This window comes from Ovis aries, chromosome 2 (assembly GCF_016772045.2).
Source record: "Ovis aries strain OAR_USU_Benz2616 breed Rambouillet chromosome 2, ARS-UI_Ramb_v3.0, whole genome shotgun sequence".
In the NCBI taxonomy this organism is placed as follows: domain Eukaryota; kingdom Metazoa; phylum Chordata; class Mammalia; order Artiodactyla; family Bovidae; genus Ovis; species Ovis aries.
Genome location: NC_056055.1, coordinates 218,314,036 through 218,333,041, shown reverse-complemented (window position 1 = coordinate 218,333,041; position 19,006 = coordinate 218,314,036). Strand labels below are relative to the sequence as shown.

General features: G+C 43.4%; 1 protein-coding gene and 1 non-coding gene across 2 annotated transcripts in view; both read left to right on the top strand.

Annotated features, from left to right (window-relative positions):
• Positions 1 to 19,006, top strand: part of MARCHF4 (membrane associated ring-CH-type finger 4) — a 120,682-nt gene that overhangs the window by 48,388 nt on the left and 53,288 nt on the right. The window lies entirely within an intron of this gene.
• On the top strand, positions 16,133 to 16,205 carry TRNAS-GGA (transfer RNA serine (anticodon GGA)). The gene has a single exon. It is a non-coding gene; the product is annotated as a tRNA-Ser (tRNA).

The window sequence follows — 19,006 nt, the reverse complement described above, 5'->3', positions numbered from 1 at the left end:
GAAAAATGCCATTGGGGTTTTGATAGAGATTGCATTGGCCCTCTAGATTTCTTTGGATAGAATGGGCATTTTAACAATATTAAGCATTTCAATCTATGAACATAGAATGTCTTCCCATTTATTTGTGCTTTCTATAATTTCTTTCATCAAAAATTTATAGTTTTTTTCTGGTAATTTTAATATGTGCTTTCTTTACCTACTCAGTGTAGACAGCTGGAGCAATGGTTGATGTATTCCGCTTGCTCTCCTCCAAAGTACTGTGGAATTTCAGTATTCTTTGGAGGGGCAGTATGTCCACTCTTCCATTCATCTCCTTAACACCATCCCCACACGACCTGGTCATATTCTTTATTTCCTTACCTGCCTGTGGAGAAGTGTAAAAAGGGTTTACTTTAAAACAGGGAGGTGATGTACATCAGAGCCCCAGCAGTTCCTCATGGGAGGAGAAGGGGTTCAGTGACCACAGGCATTGGATTTGATGTTTTAGAGCTCAACCCCCCTGCTGCACTTCTTTGACAAGACCTGATGAAAGCTAAATGCACACATAACAGTATCATTACCTTAGAAATAGCTACAAAGATGAGGAAATAATGCTGTAAACCAATGGGACAAAAATAGAGATACTAAAACCCACAGATTCCCTGAAACCTCATTTTGGCTGGTAGTGTCTCATTTTCCACTTGTCCAAAGCCCCATCTATTGCACAAAAGCAATGTACAAAGAGCAGCATGGTCCTCTCTGCCCTGCCCACACTTTTCAGACAATGAAGGGAAAACACCCTCCATAAATCAAGGCATCATATTAACATGGATAATTTAAGCTCTGGTCAAGCAGGGCTTCCCTGGAGGCTCCGTGGTAAAGAATCCACCTGCCAGTGCAGAAAATGCAGCAGACACAGGTTCAATCCCTGGGTTGGGAAGATCCTCTGGAGTAGGAAATGGCAACCCACTCCAGTATTTCTGCTTGGAAAACTCCATGGACAGAGGAGCCTGGCGGGCTACAGTCCATGGAGTCACAAAGAGTTGGACATGACTGAGCAACTGAGCATGCAGGCACGCAAGCAGGAATAAAGAGGCTGTCTACTTCCTAAAAGAACAATTTAATATTGATGTTACTTCTCTCCCACAAATATAAGGTTGCAGTTTTTAGCTTACCATCCAGGGAACCAGCTGAAATGCAGATTCCTGATTCAGGAGGTCTGAAGTGTGGCCCAGGAATCTGCCTGTCTCACAAGCACTACAGGTGGCTTGAATGGAAGTGGTTTTCCACATCCAATGTTTTGCCGAAGACTAAACTAAATGCTCTCAAACATATTTCCTAGTTCAGACCTCATTCCAAGACCAAGAATAATTAGATCATATTCACAAGAGCCAAGAGTGCATTTTTAAAAGACCCCCCAGTGACCTAAGATCCTCTGCTTTAACCCCCCAGGTGCTCTGGGGATTGGGGGCAGGTGGTGTTCAGTGTTCCTCAGAGGTTGATGTGCACATGAGTTGCCTGAAGACCTTGTTAAAATGCAATCTCTGACTCCACAGGTCTGAGTTGGAACCTGATACCTGACTCTCAGTATTAAAGCTAGTCCTCAGTTTTCCCTTCTTTAAAATGTGTGTAATATCTGCCCCACCTCACAGAGATGTTTTGAAGATCAAGTACTATAATGTATGGGAAAGAATTTTGTCAACCTTAAAATGCCTTTTATAACAATTATTATAATAATTGTAATTATTATTCGCAAATGTAGAATATAATTGAAGCCATATTTGAGCCCAGGGGTCTGAGTCCGTATCTGAACTGTCCAGTGTCCATCCAGGATTTCCATATTCATCTGCCTAATTGGCACTTACTTAAGAAGAGGGAATACTACCTGGCTGCCCCCTGCAGACCCCTACCCAGCTCTGTGACCTTCCATGGATGCCCTAAGCAATGGATGTCAGCCTTTATGGGGCTGACATGAATTGGCTGATGGATGTTACCACAGGAAACAGAACAGTTCGGGGACTGAACTAATGATCTCTGTGTTAGTTGCTCAGTCACATCTGACATTTTGCAACCCCATGGACTATAGCCCACCAGGCCTATTCTGTCCAAGGGTTCTCCAGACAAGAATACTGGAGTGAGTAGCCGTTTCCTTCTCTGGGGGATCTTCCCAACCCAGGGATCAAACTGGGGTTTCCTGCATCGCAGGCAGTTTCTTTACCATCTGAGCCACATGGGAAGCCCTGAATTGGTGATACCTCACATCAATTCCATCCTATTCTCTGGAAGTGTAGCTCAGATATCTCTGTTTCCCAAACCTCATCAGGTGATTGCACTGGGCCACCTGGATTGAGAGCCACTGCCCTCTAGGGACTTGCTACCCAGGGTGTTCCAGAAGTGACTTGGTAGCTTGTTAGAAATCAGAGTCTCAAGCCCCACCCCAGAACTACTGAATCAGAATCTGCTTTTAAACAGGATCCTCCATGTTGGAAGCTCTGCTATAGGGCAGTTGTCCAGCCAACGTTTCACTGGAGTGCAGGTCCTCTATAAAGATAACAACTAGAGATTTATAGCTTCAGGAAGCACTCACATCAGGTGGGGTCAGAAGTCACTTCTGGCCAAACTTGGGCTCTAGAAACTAGAGGCTAATATAACTGCATCCCTTTCCTTTGTTATGAACAATTCTTCCTCTCCCCACCTCATCACATCCTTCACTTTGTACCCCTTGGATTCCTCTGATATATCCAATCCCTCAAACATGTTCACTCTGCCATGCAGGGGACAGAGACAGCCTGCTCTGAGTCCCCTGGGTGCTTTCATAATACAGATTCCTTGGCAGCACCCCTGACTAGCAGAATCAACATTTCAGGATGTGGGGCCAGAAATACAGAGGACATCCGCTTCAGTCTTCAGAGTTTGTAGCTTTGTGCACTGCTTTCAGTTTTTTGCTCTACTGACATGACTTTGGTGTGTGTTTCTTCTTTTCTCTTCTGTTCTCTGACCTGTCTCCTTAACTTCTACACACATCCCAAGGCTGCATATTTCTTTTTTCCAAAGATGTAGTTTTTCCTTCTTCCACGATGTAATCCCCTTTCCTAGAAATTCACTTTTTTCTTTTGAATCTGGAGCTGCTCTGTTTTTGCTAGCTTTTGCAGTCCTGGGCATTTTTATCCCCCCTGCGTTCCAGGAGGACTGGGAGAGGCTAGGGCCTCATTTATTGTAAGGGAGAGTGAGTGAGCAGGCAGGGATCCCCCTCCCCCCACAACAGAAAGCACAATTAAGAATGTTCCCAGCAGGAAGTCTGCTCTCTGGGAAGCACAGAGAGCTGTCAGGACAAGTGACCTTTCTAATCACGCCTGACATTTCACAGCCTGGAAGGCGGAAGGGCTGCCCTTATTCCGGAGGCATCGTGTCGCGCTGTGTCACCCCAGACACCTGCGTCTGAGGCTCCGGTGACTTGGCCTCCAACTGGGGCGGGGTGGCGGGCGATGAGTCAGAGCATGCACAGGGCTTTGTTTCCCAGGAAAAGAGAAAACATTGAGCAGGGGGCTTATGTGGACTGGGTGACTGTGTCTAAACCAAGGATAGAAAGGGATTGGAGGCAGAAATCGCCTCCCCAGGGATTAGCCCTGTTCCTGAGGGCTCAGGTGATGCTGATCAAATAGGCCTTCTTGAGGAAGAGAAACAGACAGGATCATTTTCCAGTCCCTTCTGGCCCAGGGGAACTGTAATGACTCACTTTTTACCCACCCCAATAAGAGAACAGCTTTATGTTTTCTTATTAGAAAAAGCAATCCACGCTCATTCTAAAAAGGTCATGAAAAAGTGAAGTGAAAGTCACTCAGTCCTGTTGGACCCCACGGACTACACAGTCCATGGAATTCTCCAGGCCAGAATACTGGAGTGGGTTGCCTTTCCCTTTTCCAGGGGATCTTCCCAACCCAGGGATCGAACCCAGGTCTCCTGCATTGCGGGCAGATTCTTCTTTACCAGCTGAGCCACAATAAAACATATCGAAGTATAAAAGAAGAAAGTAAAACTTACCTGCAATCCCGTCACTCAGAGATAACCACTATTAATGTTTTAAGGACACATATGCATAGATATGATATTTTAAAACAAAATACAATCCCATCAAAGTTATTGTTTTGCAATCTACGCTTTTTACTTAACATCTTGAACACATTTCCGTGTCTAAATATATATTTAATAGACTCATTCTTAACGATATCACTGTAGCCCATTACATGAATGACCCTAATGAGGTCACCTCTGATTTTAATCATGGTAGAATAAATTATAATGAACAGTCTCATAGTCAAAACTTTCTGCAGAACTCAGGTTTTCCTGACGATAAATTCCTAGAAGTGGAATTGCTGAGTTGAAGAGTAGGCAGACTTGCTCTCTGTTCCCTAAAAAAATTAAAACAGTGTACATTCCTACCAGCAGGAAATAGAGAACCTGCTTCTCTTCACCTTTCTCAGTTCTGGGGATTACAATCCTTGCCAATTTCATGAGTGAAAAATGGTCCCTTATAATCATTTTTATGTGCCTTTTTCTTTTTATAAGAGGAATTTAACATTTCTTCCTATGTTTAGTGGCCACTTGTGTTTCTTGTTTTGTGAATTTACTTGAACTTTCCCCCTCATCTTTGGGGGGTGTTAACCTTTCTTATATTTACTTTCTATACTGTAAAGAGGGCTTTCCAAGTGGCTCAGTGGTAAAGAATCCACCTGCCAACGCAGGAGACGTGGGTTCAATCCCTGAGTTGAGAAAATCCCCTGGAAGAAGAATGGCAACCTGCTCCAATACTCTTGCCTGGGAAATCCCATGGACAGAGGAACCTAGCGGGCTATAGTCCATAGTGTTAGGTGGTTAGAATAGGAGAAAGGCATCCAAAATGGCAGTGGCTAAAAGACAAAGAAAGGAAAAAGCCTGTGAAAATGGAACAAAAGAAAATCCAAGGACTGGAGTGAAAACCTCAGGTGAAACAGCCCTCCTGGCTAGTCCAATCTACATAGGGCAGGCTGGGGGCTGCAGGGCGGGAGGCGGGTGGGTGGCAGAGGAAACAAATGTATAAAAGGAGGAAGGCAAGACAGATTGAGGGCTCTTCTTTTGGGCTGGCCCGCCCTTACGCCTCGAGGATGTATTTTCCTTTGCTTGCCAAATAAAACTGAGCTGTAACTGAATGTAACATTGGTCCACCAAATAAAACTGAGCTGTAACACTGGTCTGCTGTTTCAAATCTTTGCTGCAGGGAGACGAACCAAGGAAATTACACACTCCCCTGACAATAGGGTCTCAAAGAGTTAAGACACAACTGAGCACTCGTGCATATACTGTAAAGACAATAACTTGTCATACAAGTGATAATTATTTTGCCTTGCTTACCACGTATCTTTAATTTTATGTGGTTTCTGCCATGAAGTAGTTAACATTTTTGACTAACTTTTGTGGTCCTAGCTTTTTTGGAACTGCGTTTAGAAAGGCCTTCTCTGTTCCACGGTTATAAAAATATGGATCTGTATTTTCTTCTTGCGTGTTCTAGTGTAACCCAGCAGGATTCTAGGGGGCCTTCCCAGAACAGGACCTTCCCCCATCTCTTCTGCTTTAGCTTCTCTCTGGAAGTACCCAGACAATGTATTTGATGCACATTTCCTGAATTGTGTTGCAGATGCGAAAACCCCCTACCAAACAGAAGATGTTAGCTACTTGATGACTCTGAGCATAAAGCCTCAAGGCCTCCTGGAGCTTAAGGACTGATAAAGTTCACCCCCATGACACCACCCTGTTCCCTCACCCCAGCCAAGCGACAATTGTGCATGATCCGATCTTGTACCCTGTGACCCTCCCCATCCCCCATCTGGTTTTTGAAAATGCTCTGCTGAAACCCTTGGGGAGCTTGGCCCAACTCCCTGGTGGTTCAGATGGTAAAGAATCCGCCTGCAACGCAGGAGACCTGGGTTCTATCGCTGGGTTGGGAAGATCCCCTGGAGAAGGGCATGGCAACCCACTCCAGTACTCTGGCCTGGAGAATCCCATGGACTGTATAGTATGTGAGCCACCTCATTTCCTCCCATGGCCCTGCAATAAGGCTTTCTCTGCTCCAGCCTGTTTGGCCTCACTGTATGTCAAGCACAGGAATTGTGTTTATTCTAGATTCCATGGTCTTCTGCTGTCCTCTCAGCCAGGAGGGAATGATCTTCCACCCTGAAGCTGGGTGGTGTCTTCTCACTTCTCAAGTCTCAGATGAATACTACTCCAGGGAGCCTTTCCTGGTTATATGACTTCTCCTAACCCCTGTTTATCTTCCTCTTAGAACGCTGTGGTTTTCCTTCATAAGTTTTATCAAGAATTGCGGTTATGTATTTTATTTGTCTGTTTGTGTGTGCATTCATGCCAGGTCATTTCAGACAGCTTTACAACAGTGTGGTGCATGCATGCTCAGTCATGTCTGACTCTTTGCAACCCCATGGACTGTAGCCTGCCAAGCTCCTCTGTCCATGGGATTTCCCAGGCAAGGATACTGGAGTGTATTGCCATTCCCTTTTCCAGGGGGTCATCCTGACCCAAGGATTGAACCCCAGTCTCCTGAAGCTCCTGCACTGCAGATGGATTCTTTACTGCTGAGCCACCAGGGAAGCCCCTTATTTGTCTACTTAGGCAACATTTGCAACTAGACTGTAAATTCTATGAAGGGCAGAAATCATAGATCTGTTTAGTATTCCTAGCACCTTGCTTAGGGTCTGGCACATAGTAGATATACAAGATATTTGTGAAAACTTGTTAAATTCGTCTAGAATTTATTTTGGTATAAGGTGTGAACTAGAGATCTAATTTAAGTGTTTCCAAATAGTTATCTTGTGATTACAACACACAACTATAATACAGATTAGTTCTCTCTCTCTCTTTTTTTTTTTTATTTTGGCTGCACTGGGTCTTCATTTCCATTTGTGGGCATCTCTAGTTGTAGCCCGAGGGCTTAGTTGAGGTATATGGGATTTTGGTTCCCTGATCAGGGATCGAACCCCGGGCCCTCTGCATTGGGAGCGCAGTCTTAACCACTGGACCACCAAGGAAGTCCCCAGTTCTCTCTTTTATAAATTTATTTGTTATTGAAGTAAAGTTGAATTACAATGTTGTGTTCATTACTGCTGTAAAGCAGCAAGTCTGTTATACGTACTTTTTCATATTCTCTTCCATTGTGGTTTATCACAGGATATTGAATATAGTTCCCGGTGTGGACTAGTTTTCTCACAGTCCCTGTTCCATTTGCCACTGGGAAACGAAGCCTGAGATGGGGGAGGGTGGAGTCAATGGCTCTCCTGAGTGCGGTTTCTAGTCCCACTGCCCCCTCTCTCTGCAACGACTTCCCTTCTTCTCTTCTTGCCTGAACCCTAAGTGCTTCCCACAATGCTTATTTCAAGGCTCAGCCTAGAGAGCATCCTTAATTAATGGTATTTACTGGCTGATTCAAATCATTTAAGTGGCAGGGGAATCAGATATCTTTGATGTGTTTCATACAATATTCACATCAGCCTTCGGAAGTCCTGAAAAATCTATGCTCCCCCTACAGCCCTGAGAAACCCTGGATGTCTCTACATCCTTTCCATATCCAGGGATCACGTATAACAACAGTGAATGAAAATGAGAGGAATGGAGAGTTAGAGACAGTAGAAGAGGAAGCTGGCAGCCCTCACTTACGTTTCCTTTTAAAATCTTCAAGGGTTACCTCCTGTCGCCTGCCATTGCTCTTCCTAAACCACCTGTGAAGCAGCTACAGCCATCTTACAGTCAGGCCTAGGGAGGCTGTAAGTTTTAAAGTTTTATATCAGTATTTTTTTCCCATTTATAAAAGTAACACACTAGGCATAAAATAATGAAAGAAGTTACAAAGGAACTGATGTTACTCCATTTAAAAACCATTTTAGTGAGCCTAAAAATGTCCAGCTTTACTAATCATCGAGGGACTGTGACTCTAAAAAGCACTTAGATATAATTTGCCTCTAAAAACAAAGGGAAAGTCACAAAAGAGGAACCAGTTTTACTCCACTTAAAAATTATTTCATTAAACCTAAAAAAGTCAACTTTACAGATAATCAAAGGATGTAACCTAAAACCACAATTAGATACTGTTTACTCCTAATAAACTCATCACAATGTAAGAAATTATAAGTAATGCTGAGCAGAATATGGTAAGGCAAGTACTTTATATGGACAGAAAAATAAATAGGGAGGATGCTTCTGGAATGAAGTTTTCCAGGAAGAAGCAAGAATCTTACAAAGCTCCATACCCTACTGTCCCTTAATGTTACTGTTAGAAAACTCTACTATGAATTCTTATCATGTAGTTGTTTATTAAAATGAAACTGTGAGAAAATTGTTTGGCAATAAGGACATTAAAACCACTTGAAGTTCAGCCACAGTATGGATTATTATGAAATCATTGCCAATAATATTACTGTGGCTTAATTAATGACATAGGCTATATTCCTGAAACAAATAAGTATCCAGAGTTTGATTTTAAATTTTATTTTTAAATTAACTTTTTATAAGAAAAAGATTAGGGGAGAGATGATAAGTGTTAGCAGTAGTTATCTCTAGGTGTTTGGGCTACAGGAAATATTTTCCTTCCTTCAGTTCAGTTCAGTTGCTCAGTCATGTGTGACTGTTTGCAACCCCATGAACCGCAGCATGCCAGGCCTCCCTGTCCATCACCAACTCCTGGAGCTCACCCAAACTCACGCCCATTGAGTTGGTGATGACATCCAACCATCTCATCCTCTGTCGTCCCCTTCTCCTCCTGCCCTCAATCTTTCCCAGCATCAGGGTATTTTCAAATGAGTCAAATCTTCGCATTAGGTAGCCAAAATATTGGAGTTTCAGCTTCAACATCAGTCCTTCCAATGAACACCCAGGACTGATCTCCTTTAGGATGGACTGGTTGGATCTCCTTGCAGTCCAAGGGACTCTCAAGAGTCTTCTCCAACACCACAGTTCAAAAGCATCAATTCTTCGGCGCTCAGCTTTCTTCACGGTCCAACTCTCACAGCCATACATGACTACTGGAAAAACCACAGCCTTGACTAGATGGACCTTTGTTGACAAAGCAATGTCTCTGCTTTTGAATATGCTATCTAGGTTGGTCATAACTTTCCTTCCAAGGAGTAAGCGTCTTTTAATTTCATGGCTGCAATCACCATCTGCAGTGATTTGGGAGTCCCCCAAAATAAAGTCAGCCACTGTGTCCACTGTTTCCCCATCTATTTGCCATGAAGTGATGGGACCAGATGCTATGATCTTAGTTTTCTGAATGTTGAGTTTTAAGCCAACTTTTTCCACTCTCCTCTTTAACTTTTATCAAGAAGCTCTTTAGTTCCTCTTCACTTTCTGCCATAAGGGTGGTGTCATCTGCATAACTGAGGTGATTGATATTTCTCCCGGCAAATCTTGATTCCAGCTTGTGCTTCTTGCAGCCCAGTGTTTCTCATGATGTACTCTGCATAGAAGTTAAATAAGCAGGGTGCCAATATACAGCCTTGATGTACTCCTTTTCCTATTTGGAACGAGTCTGTTGTTCCATGTCCAGTTCTAACTGTTACTTCCTGACCTGCATATAGGTTTCTGAAGAGGCAGGTCAGGTGGTCTGGTATTCCCATCTCCTGAAGAATTTTCCACAGTTTATTGTGATCCATACAGTCAAAGGCTTTGGCATAGTCAATAAAGCAGAAATAGATGTTTTTCTGGAACTCTCTTGCTTTTTCCATGATCCAGTGGATGTTGGCAATTTGATCTCTGGTTCCTCTGCCTTTTCTAAAACCAGCTTGAACATCTGGAAGTTCACGGTTCATGTATTGCTGAAACCTGGCTTGGAGAATTTTGAGCATGACTTTACTAGCATGTGAGATGAGTGCAATTGTGCGGTAGTTTGAGCATTCTTTGGCATTGCCTTTTTGTGGGATTGGAATGAAAACTGACCTTTTCCAGTCCTGTGGCCTCTGCTGAGTTTTCCAAATGTGCTGGCATATTGAGTGCAGCACTTTCACAGCATCATCTTTCAGGATTTGAAATAGCTCAACTGGAATTCCATCACCTCCTCTAGCTTTGTTTGTGGTGATGCTTCCTAAGGCCCACTTGACTTCACATTCCAGGATGTCTGGCTCTAGGTTAGTGATCACACCATCATGATTATCTTCATCATGAAGATCTTTTTTGTACAGTTCTTCTGTGTATTCTTGCCACCTCTTCTTAATATCTTCTGCTTCTGTTAGGTCCATACAATTTCTGTCCTTTATTGAGCCCATCTTTGCATGAAATGTTCCCTTGATATCTTTAATTTTCTTGAAGAGATCTCTAGTCTTTCCCATTCTGTTCTTTTCCTCTATTTATTTGCATTGATCGCTGAAGAAGGCTTTCTTATCTCTCCTTGCTATTCTTTGGAACTCTGCATTCAAATGGGTATATCTTTCTTTTCTATTTTGCTTTTTGCTTCTCTTCATTTCACAGCTATTTGTAAGGCCTCCTCAGACAGCCATTTTGTTTTTTTGCATTTCTTTTTTGGGGGATGGTCTTAATCCCTGTCTCCTGTACAATGTCACGAACCTCCATCCATAGTTCCTCAGGCACTCTGTCTATCAGATCTAATCACTTGAATCTATTTCTCACTTCCACTGTATAATCATAAGGGATTTGATTTAGTTCATATCTGAATGATCTAGTGGTTTTCCCCACTTTCTTCAATTTAAGTCTGAATTTGGCAATTAGGAGTTCACGATCTGAGCCACAGTTAGCTCCTGGTCTTGTTTTTGCTGACTGTATAGAGCTTCTCCATCTTTGGCTGCAAATAATATAATCAGTCTTATTTTGGTGTTGACCATCTGGTGATGTCCTTGTGTAGAGTCTTCTCTTGTGTTGTTGGAAGAAAGTGTTTGCCATGACCAGTGTGTTCTCTTGGCAAAACTCTAATTTGCCTTTGCCCTGCTTCATTCTGTACTCCAAAACCAAATTTGCCTGTTACTCCAGGTGTTTCTTGACTTCCTGCTTTTGCATTCCAGTCCCCTATAATGAAAAGGACATCCTTTGGCTGTGTTAGTTCTAAAGGGTCTTGTAGGTCTTCATAGAACCGTTCAACTTCAGCTTCTTCAGTGTTACTGGTCAGGGCATAGACTTGGATTATTGTGATATTGAATGGTTTGCTTTGGAAATGAACAGAGATCATTCTGTCTTTTTTGAGATTGCATCCAAGTACTGCATTTTGGACTCTTTTGTTGACTATGATGGCTACTCCATTTCTTCTGAGGGATTCCTGCCCACAGTAGTAGATATAATGGTCATCTGAGTTAAATTCACCCGTTCCATTCCATTTTAGTTTGCTGATTCCTAGAATGTCAACGTTCACTCTTGCCATCTCCTGTTTGATCACTTCCAATTTGCCTTGATTCATGGACTTAACATTCCAGGTTCCTATGCAATATTGCTCTTTACAGCATGGGACCTTGCTTCTATCACCAGTCACATCCACAACTGGGTGTTTGCTTTGGCTCCATCTCTTCATTCTTTTTGGAGTTATTTCTGCACTGATCTCCAGTAGCATATTGGGCACCTACCAACCTGGGGAGTTCGTCTTTCAGTGTCCTATCTTTTTACCTTTACATACTGTTCATGGGGTTCTCAAGGCAAGAATAATGAAGTGGTTTGCCATTCCCTTCTCCAGTGGACCACATTCTATCAGGCCTCTCCACCATGACCCACCCATCTTGGGTGGCCCCACACTGCATGGCTTAGTTTCACTGCGTTAGACAAGGCTGTGGTCCATGTGATCAGATTGGCTAGTTTTCTGTGTTGTGGTGTCAGTCTGTCTGCCCTCTGATGCCCTCTCTCAGTGCCTACTGTCTTATTGGGGTTTCTCTTACCTTGGACATGGAATATCTCTTCACGGCTGCTCCAGCAAAGCATAGCCTCTGCTCCTTACCTTGGATGTGGGGTATCTCCTCTCAGCTGCTCCTAATATATTCCAAATTCCTTATAATCTATTATGCATGCATGTTCAGTCATATCTAACCCTTTGCAACCCATGGACTGCAGCTCTCCAGGCTCCTCTGTCCATGGAATTTTCCATGCAAGAATACTGGAGTGGGTTGCCGTTTCCTACTCCAAGGGATCTTTCTGACCCAGGGATTGGACCTGTCACATTTTTATTTTTAAGAAGACTTCCCCTCTCTTCTCCCTTCCTATCCCTTGGTGATGTTAACTCGGTCTTGGACTACATTCACTGAAGTGTGAAATCCAAAAAAGTGAAGTAAGAACTTCCTATAGACCTCTCTTGTCAGCTTAATACCTCATAGGTACAAGATAAAGCTTTTAAAGCTTATACTTCCAGACGGGAGTTAATAAAAGTGTGATGTGAGAAGGCACTTGAAATCACAGGACATGAAAAATGGCTAGGATACACAGGTAGGATTAGGAAGCTAGATGGGTTGCCCATAAGTACCGGAAGGTTATCATGATGCAAAGGGAAAAAATTATTCTGTCACCCCAGAAAACAAGACCAGTGACTGGAAATAACTGACAAAGATATCTGAGTTCACCTTAAGAAAGAACTGTCTAATGATTGGAGCTGCCCCCAAAGTGAAAAGGGCAGTCTAAGCAAGAAGGGATATTCATTACTGAGGTCATGGCTAAGTGCCCAGATGGTAGCAAAGTTGAGAGGGCTCTGGCATTCCCTGAGTGGTTATGCTGGTCAGGTGCCGTCTATGGTCTCATCTAGGCAAATGATGCTATGCTTTACCCATCATAAAATGCCATGGAGAGTACTGGGAATCACTTGGTAGTTCTACCCTCTCCCTGCCAGTTCCTCACTTCCAAGCAGAAAGTCCCCAAAGCCATTTGAGACATGTGGTTATGGGTCTGTGGATGCGATGGGATGGGGCTTGGAAATGAGGGAAATGGAGCTATATCAGTTAGCACTCTTGGTTGTAAGTGACAAAAAGCCAAGTGAAACTGTATCAAGCAAAATAAAAAGTGTATTAGCCCCAAATCAGGCAAGCCAAAATGAATGGAACTGGGTGCAGCATGGCTAAAACCACAGGTACCCAACTAGCAATTTCAATTAATCTTGAAAATTTAATACCAGTAAAAATTTTCCAATTTCCATGGTATTCATAGGCTGATTTAAATCATTTTAATGGCAGGTACAAAACTGGAAGAAGTGCTAACTCATCTTTCCAAATAATTCAGATTATGCAAAAACTGTCTTTAAGTTTCTTTAAAGTCTCATATATATTAGAGACAGAGGAAGCTCAGAAAAAAATGACAGGTACAGTCTGATTTCAAATTCCATCCTTGATCCATGTAGCTGAGTCTGGCTACATCGTGACACAGGCCTCTTCATGTGGAAGCAAGATGGTGTTCAACAGCCTGGAGTTACACTTACAATTCATGAATTCAGACTAAGATGGTGCCTCCCTCCAAAACTTACATAAAATCCTTAAGAAGACCTCCTTAGATGATTTAGGTCATGTGACCTATTCCTAAACCAATCGCTGTGCCCAAGGTAGTCCACTAATTGATTAGGCTGGATTATATGTACACACCTGAAATTAGGTGTGGTGGAGGGAATTCAGCCTTATATGGACTTCTGGGTTGAGCAGGATATGTAAAATGGCCTATGTCCAGTATAAGGAGTGCGCTCCTATTTTAAAAATATTTTGGAAAAAGATGTATCAGCTGCCATGGAAATCTATTTTATGTCCACACCATCTGGTAATTTTACCTCTCTTCCAGCTTGAATTCCTTCCGCTATAATTTCCATCCTTCTTGTTCTGTGCCATCTTCAGGGTAGATTTAGATCAAAACCTCTTCCTTCACAGACACGCTGTGAGGCTTAATTAGGTTTTCCAGAAACCATCTGTAAAGTGCCATGGGATCTTCAAAACCAGATGCTTTGTAAAGATATTCTGCCATTAGAATCAGCCCTTCATTTTTTATGCTTATGGGGATGGGAGGAGGATGGATCAAGAGACAGGAAATGGAAGTCTACAAATAGTCCTGAGACTTTACTTTGACCATGGTTACTATTCTCTTCCTTCTCCAAACACTTTGCCCCTGCCATGCACAAGGAGGAAACATTAAAAACAACCATGATAGGTTTGTGTGTCTATACCCTTCTCCGAGAAAGAAGTAGGGGAAGTTGGGAATGGGAGACCGGGAGTGGCGAACAGGTTGTATAACTTGAACCAAGTCAGTGTCCTGAGGATGAGCAGCTGACTATGCTGAGTCCTTTCTCTTTTTAGCTCAGATTAATGAGCTATGAATGATATATAACTGTCTGGGCAGTATGCAAACGTCAGAGTCTGGGCTCCTTTGTCAACCTGCAAGATCCCCTTCTGGGGGCTATCAGGGACAAATGCTGGGACGCACAGTGCTTAGTGGGAAGGTGGAATGCAGGTTTGGGAAGCAGAACGTAGGCCTGGTGTAGGCAAGACTGGGTAAACTGGAGGGCTCTCCTGTCCCATCCTGCCATACGCACGTCCATCATTGACCTTCAGGAAACCAGTTTCTGTGGCTGTTCTAGGGAGCAAGCCCTGGAATCCAGCAACAGATGGTCCACAAGCCTTCTTTGTCTTTAAAAAAATTTTCACCAACTTTGAACTCCAATACTTTGGCCACCTGATAAGAAGAATTGACTCATTGGAAAAGACCCTGATGCTGGGAAAGATTGAAGGCAGGAGGAGAAGGGGACGACAGAGGAGGAGATGGTTGGATGGCATCACCAACTCGATGGACATGAGTTTGAGTAAGCTCTGGGAGTTGGTGATAGACAGGGAGTCCTGGCGTGCTGTGATTCATTGCGTAGCAGAGTCAGACACAACTGAGTGACTGAAATGAACTGATAGATACGGCAGATAGGTAGACAGACAGACAGACAGACAGACAGACAGACACACACACACACACACACACACACACACTATCTCTCTCTACATCCAACTATCTACAGAAATCTGCTCTTGTTGTTCAGTCACTAAGCTGTGTCTGACTCTTTGCATCCCCATGGACTGCAGCACACCAGGCTTCCCTGTCCTTCACCATCTGCTGGAGTTTGCTCAAACTCATGTCCACTGAATCGGTGAGGCCATCTAACCATCTTATTCAGCAAGCTAGCTATCAAAAAACTTCTGTAAGCCATTTGAGAGTAAGTTGCAGTTCCATAAATATTTCTTTATAAACTTCCTAAGTACAACCATATTCCCCTATGTAAGTACAATACAATTATCACACCAGAAATTAGAATTTATACAATGCTAAAGGCTAATAACCTCGATTGTCCCCTTAATTCTTTAAGCTGTTTTTTTTATCTAGCTCCCCCAACTTTGTCTATCATTCAGGATATTGACGTTTTTGAAGAGTGAAGAGTCCAGGCCAGTTGTTTACTTGCAGACTATCCCTTAATTTGAATTTGTTTAATTACTTTCTCATGATCAGATTCAAGTTCAATGCATAAACTTTTAGCAATGTGACCCTTAGCAAGTTGCTTAATGATGCACAACCTCAATTTACTGATAATATTACATGCCTCCTAGGGTCATTATGAGAACGAAGAGAGCGAGTATCTAGAGTTCTTAGCCTAGGAGCTACAAAAGTAAGCACCAAAAAATTGCTGGCTCTGTGATTAGAATCACTGACGTCACCAGCCTGGGTCTGATAGAGTCTGTTCCCAAACAGATTTTCATTCCCCTGGGAAATTTCCAGAGCCCTTAATCCCATTCTCCTCACCTGCAAATGAGAAATAAGTCTTGCTCTGAGTATCTTGCTGAGCTATTGTGAGAATCAGATAAGAAACATGATTAATGGCACTGCAAACTTGTACGTGATATGAAAATACAAGGAAGCATCGTTACTGATTTTCATGTTTGCAAACTTTTAAATGACCCTTCCATGGAACAGGAAAATCCAAAGTGGGAAATAGAATAAATTAGCAGCCAACAAAAACCTGATTCCTGTGTTTAACATTTTTATCAGCAGAACTTCATTTTCAAATGAAATTTGTGAAACCCCAGTATATAAAGCAGACTAAAATAGAGCTGCTCTGAATGACGTTTGGGTAGAGATGGAGTACACAGGGGCTTTGGGTCACACTTCCAGAGACCAGGATTCTTTCCTGGTGGCTTAGAGGTTAAAGCATCTGCCTGGAATGCGGGAGACCCAGGTTCGATCCCTGGGTTGGGAAGATCCCCTGGAGAAGGAAATGGCAACCCACTCTAGTACTCTTGCCTGGAGAATCCCCTGGAGGGAGGAGCCTGGTAGGCTACAGTCCATGGGGTCGCAGAGTCGGACACGACTGAGCGACTTCACTTTCACTTTCACTTTTCCAGAGACCTCAGGCTCTGAGGAGCCAGGGCTGGAACCCTGCAGATGGGCCCCAGATGCTGTGATGGTTACAGACTTCTCAGGGTTTGCCTCAATTTCCCCAGTGGGATCTGCTCACAAAGCCATGCCATCATTTATCTTCTCTTTCTTATTTCTGGTGCATTTCTGCTGAAGAGTTGTAATATCTATAGACCTCAATGATGATTCACTCAGGTCAGTATTAGTGTTATTAATTGCTTATAAACATCCTTCCCTGGAAAGAGCACTAAGTGCCTTGCACTCAGACACCGACAGATGACATAATGAGGCACCGGTGATGTCACTGATAGAGCAGCTGCTGTCAGGAGCCTCCCAGCCTAAGGGTCACCTCCACCTGCATGTTTCACGTCCTGAGCTGGAGGCCAAACGTTCCTGTAGCCCCACCTTGTCTGCACACTGCCAAACCTCGTGCTAAAAACTCTGATAATGGGCTCAGGCATTGCTTACACCAGAGCAGGGCCACGTGGTAGGACAGAAAACCGACATGAGCCTGGTTCCCACTTTGTGACAATCAGGTCACCTTTGTTCTTTTTGTTGTTCAGTCACTAAGTCATGTTAAACTCTTTGCAACCCCATGTACTAGAGCATGCCAGGCTTCCCTGTCCCTCACTGTCTCCCAGAGTCTGTTCAAACTCATTTTCCATTGACTCGAAGATGCCATCCAACCATCTCGTCCTCTGTCGTTCCCTTCTCCTGCCCTCAATCTTTCCCAGCATCAGGGTCTTTTCCAGTGAGTTGGCTATTTGCATTAGGTGGCCAAAATATTGGAGCTTCAGCTTCAGCATCAGTCCTTCCAATGTATATTCAGGACTGATTTCCTCTAGGATTAACTGGTTTGATCTCCTTGCTGTCCAAGGGACTCTCAAAAATCTTCTCTAGCACCACAGTTTGAAAGCGTAAATTCTCAGGTGCTCAACCTTCTTTGTCGGAGAAGGACATGGCACCCCACTCCAGTACTCTCGCCTGGAAAATCCTATGGACAGAGGAGCCTGGAAGGCTGCAGTCCATGGGGTCGGTGAGGGTCAGACATGACTGAGTGGCTTCACTTTCACTTTTCACTTTGATGCATTGGAGAAGGAAATGGCAACCCACTCCAGTGTTCTTGCCTGGAGAATTCCAGGGACGATGGAGCCTGGTGGGCTGCCGTCTATGGGGTCGCACAGAGTCGGACACGACTGAAGTGACTGCAGCAGCAGCAACCTTCTTTGTGGTCCAGCTCTCACATCCATACATGACTCCTAGAAAAACCATAGCTTTGACTAGAAGACCTTTGTTGGCAAAGTGATATCTCTGCTTTTTAATATGCTGTTTAGGTTTGTCATAACTTTTCTTTTAATTTTGTGACCGCAGTCACTGTCTGCAGTGATCTTGGAGCCCAAGAAAATAAAATCTGTCACAGTTTCCACTTTTTTATCTTCTATTTGCCCTGAAGTGATGGCACTGGATGCCATGATCTTCACCATCAATCCTATTAGGCAGACAACAAAACCCCCATTAAGATAACTTGTTTAAGGTCGCCCAGCCACGGAAGAGTGGGATTCAAATCAAGACTCTTTGGACTTCAAAGACTATGTGCTCTTATCCTAGGGGTTATGGACCAACCTATTTTCTTAAGACTTCTGGAAACACTGTGTGGCATCCCTGGCTCACTGACACCGTCGACTCCTTTCATCCTTCCATCGTACTGTGAGACGAAGTATTACTATTATCTAGTTCTTATTTGTGACCTGCTATGTGCCAAGTACTTTTCCAAGTGCTTTCTGTGTATGACTCATGTAATACTCACCATGACCCAATGAGTTAGGTACTATTCACTTTGCAGCTACAAACACTGAGGAGCTGAGAGGTTCAGTTCCATGCACAGAAAAAAATATCATTACAGCTAGTGCTAGAAACTGAATGTTTGTTTCCCCCAGAAGTTTATGTTGAAATCCTAGCCCCACTGTGATGGTAATAGGAGGTGAGGCCTTTGGGAACTGAGTTAGGGTGGAGCCTTCATGAATGAGATTAGTGCCATTATAGAAGAGACCCCAGAGAGCCCCTTTGTCCTTTTTCCATCATGTGAGGACATAGTGAGAAGATGGCTATTTATAAAGCAGGGAGTGCTCAGATATCAAATCTGCTGGTACCTCAATCTTGGACTTCTCAGCTTCCCATAACTGTGAGAAGTATATGTTTGTTGTTTACAAGGCACCCAGTCTATGATATTCTGTTATAGAGGCTTAAACAGGTTAAGAAAGTTAGTAAGTGTCAGGTTAAGACAGCTGGTAAGTGTCAGAGTGGGCATCTGAACCCAGGGAGTCTAGCTCTAAGAACCAAGCTCTTAACAACTGCTGAAGTTGGCCAGGGGTTAATTACTGGCTCCAGTTTACAGACAAGGAAACTGAGAGGTTCTCAGGGCTTGGATAACCTACCCAGGATCACACAGCATTCACTATAGGGCCATACACTGGGGTTTCAGGATAGTGTGGACAAGAGGCCAGAACTCAGGCTGTGAAATGAAAGTGAAATTCTCTTCCACTGATCTGATCCAGGGCTAGACCAGCAAAGCAGGAATTGCCAAAATAGAGCAGTAATGCCCAAGGCTTAAAGTCCGGAGGAATCAAGACTAGGAGTAACTGAC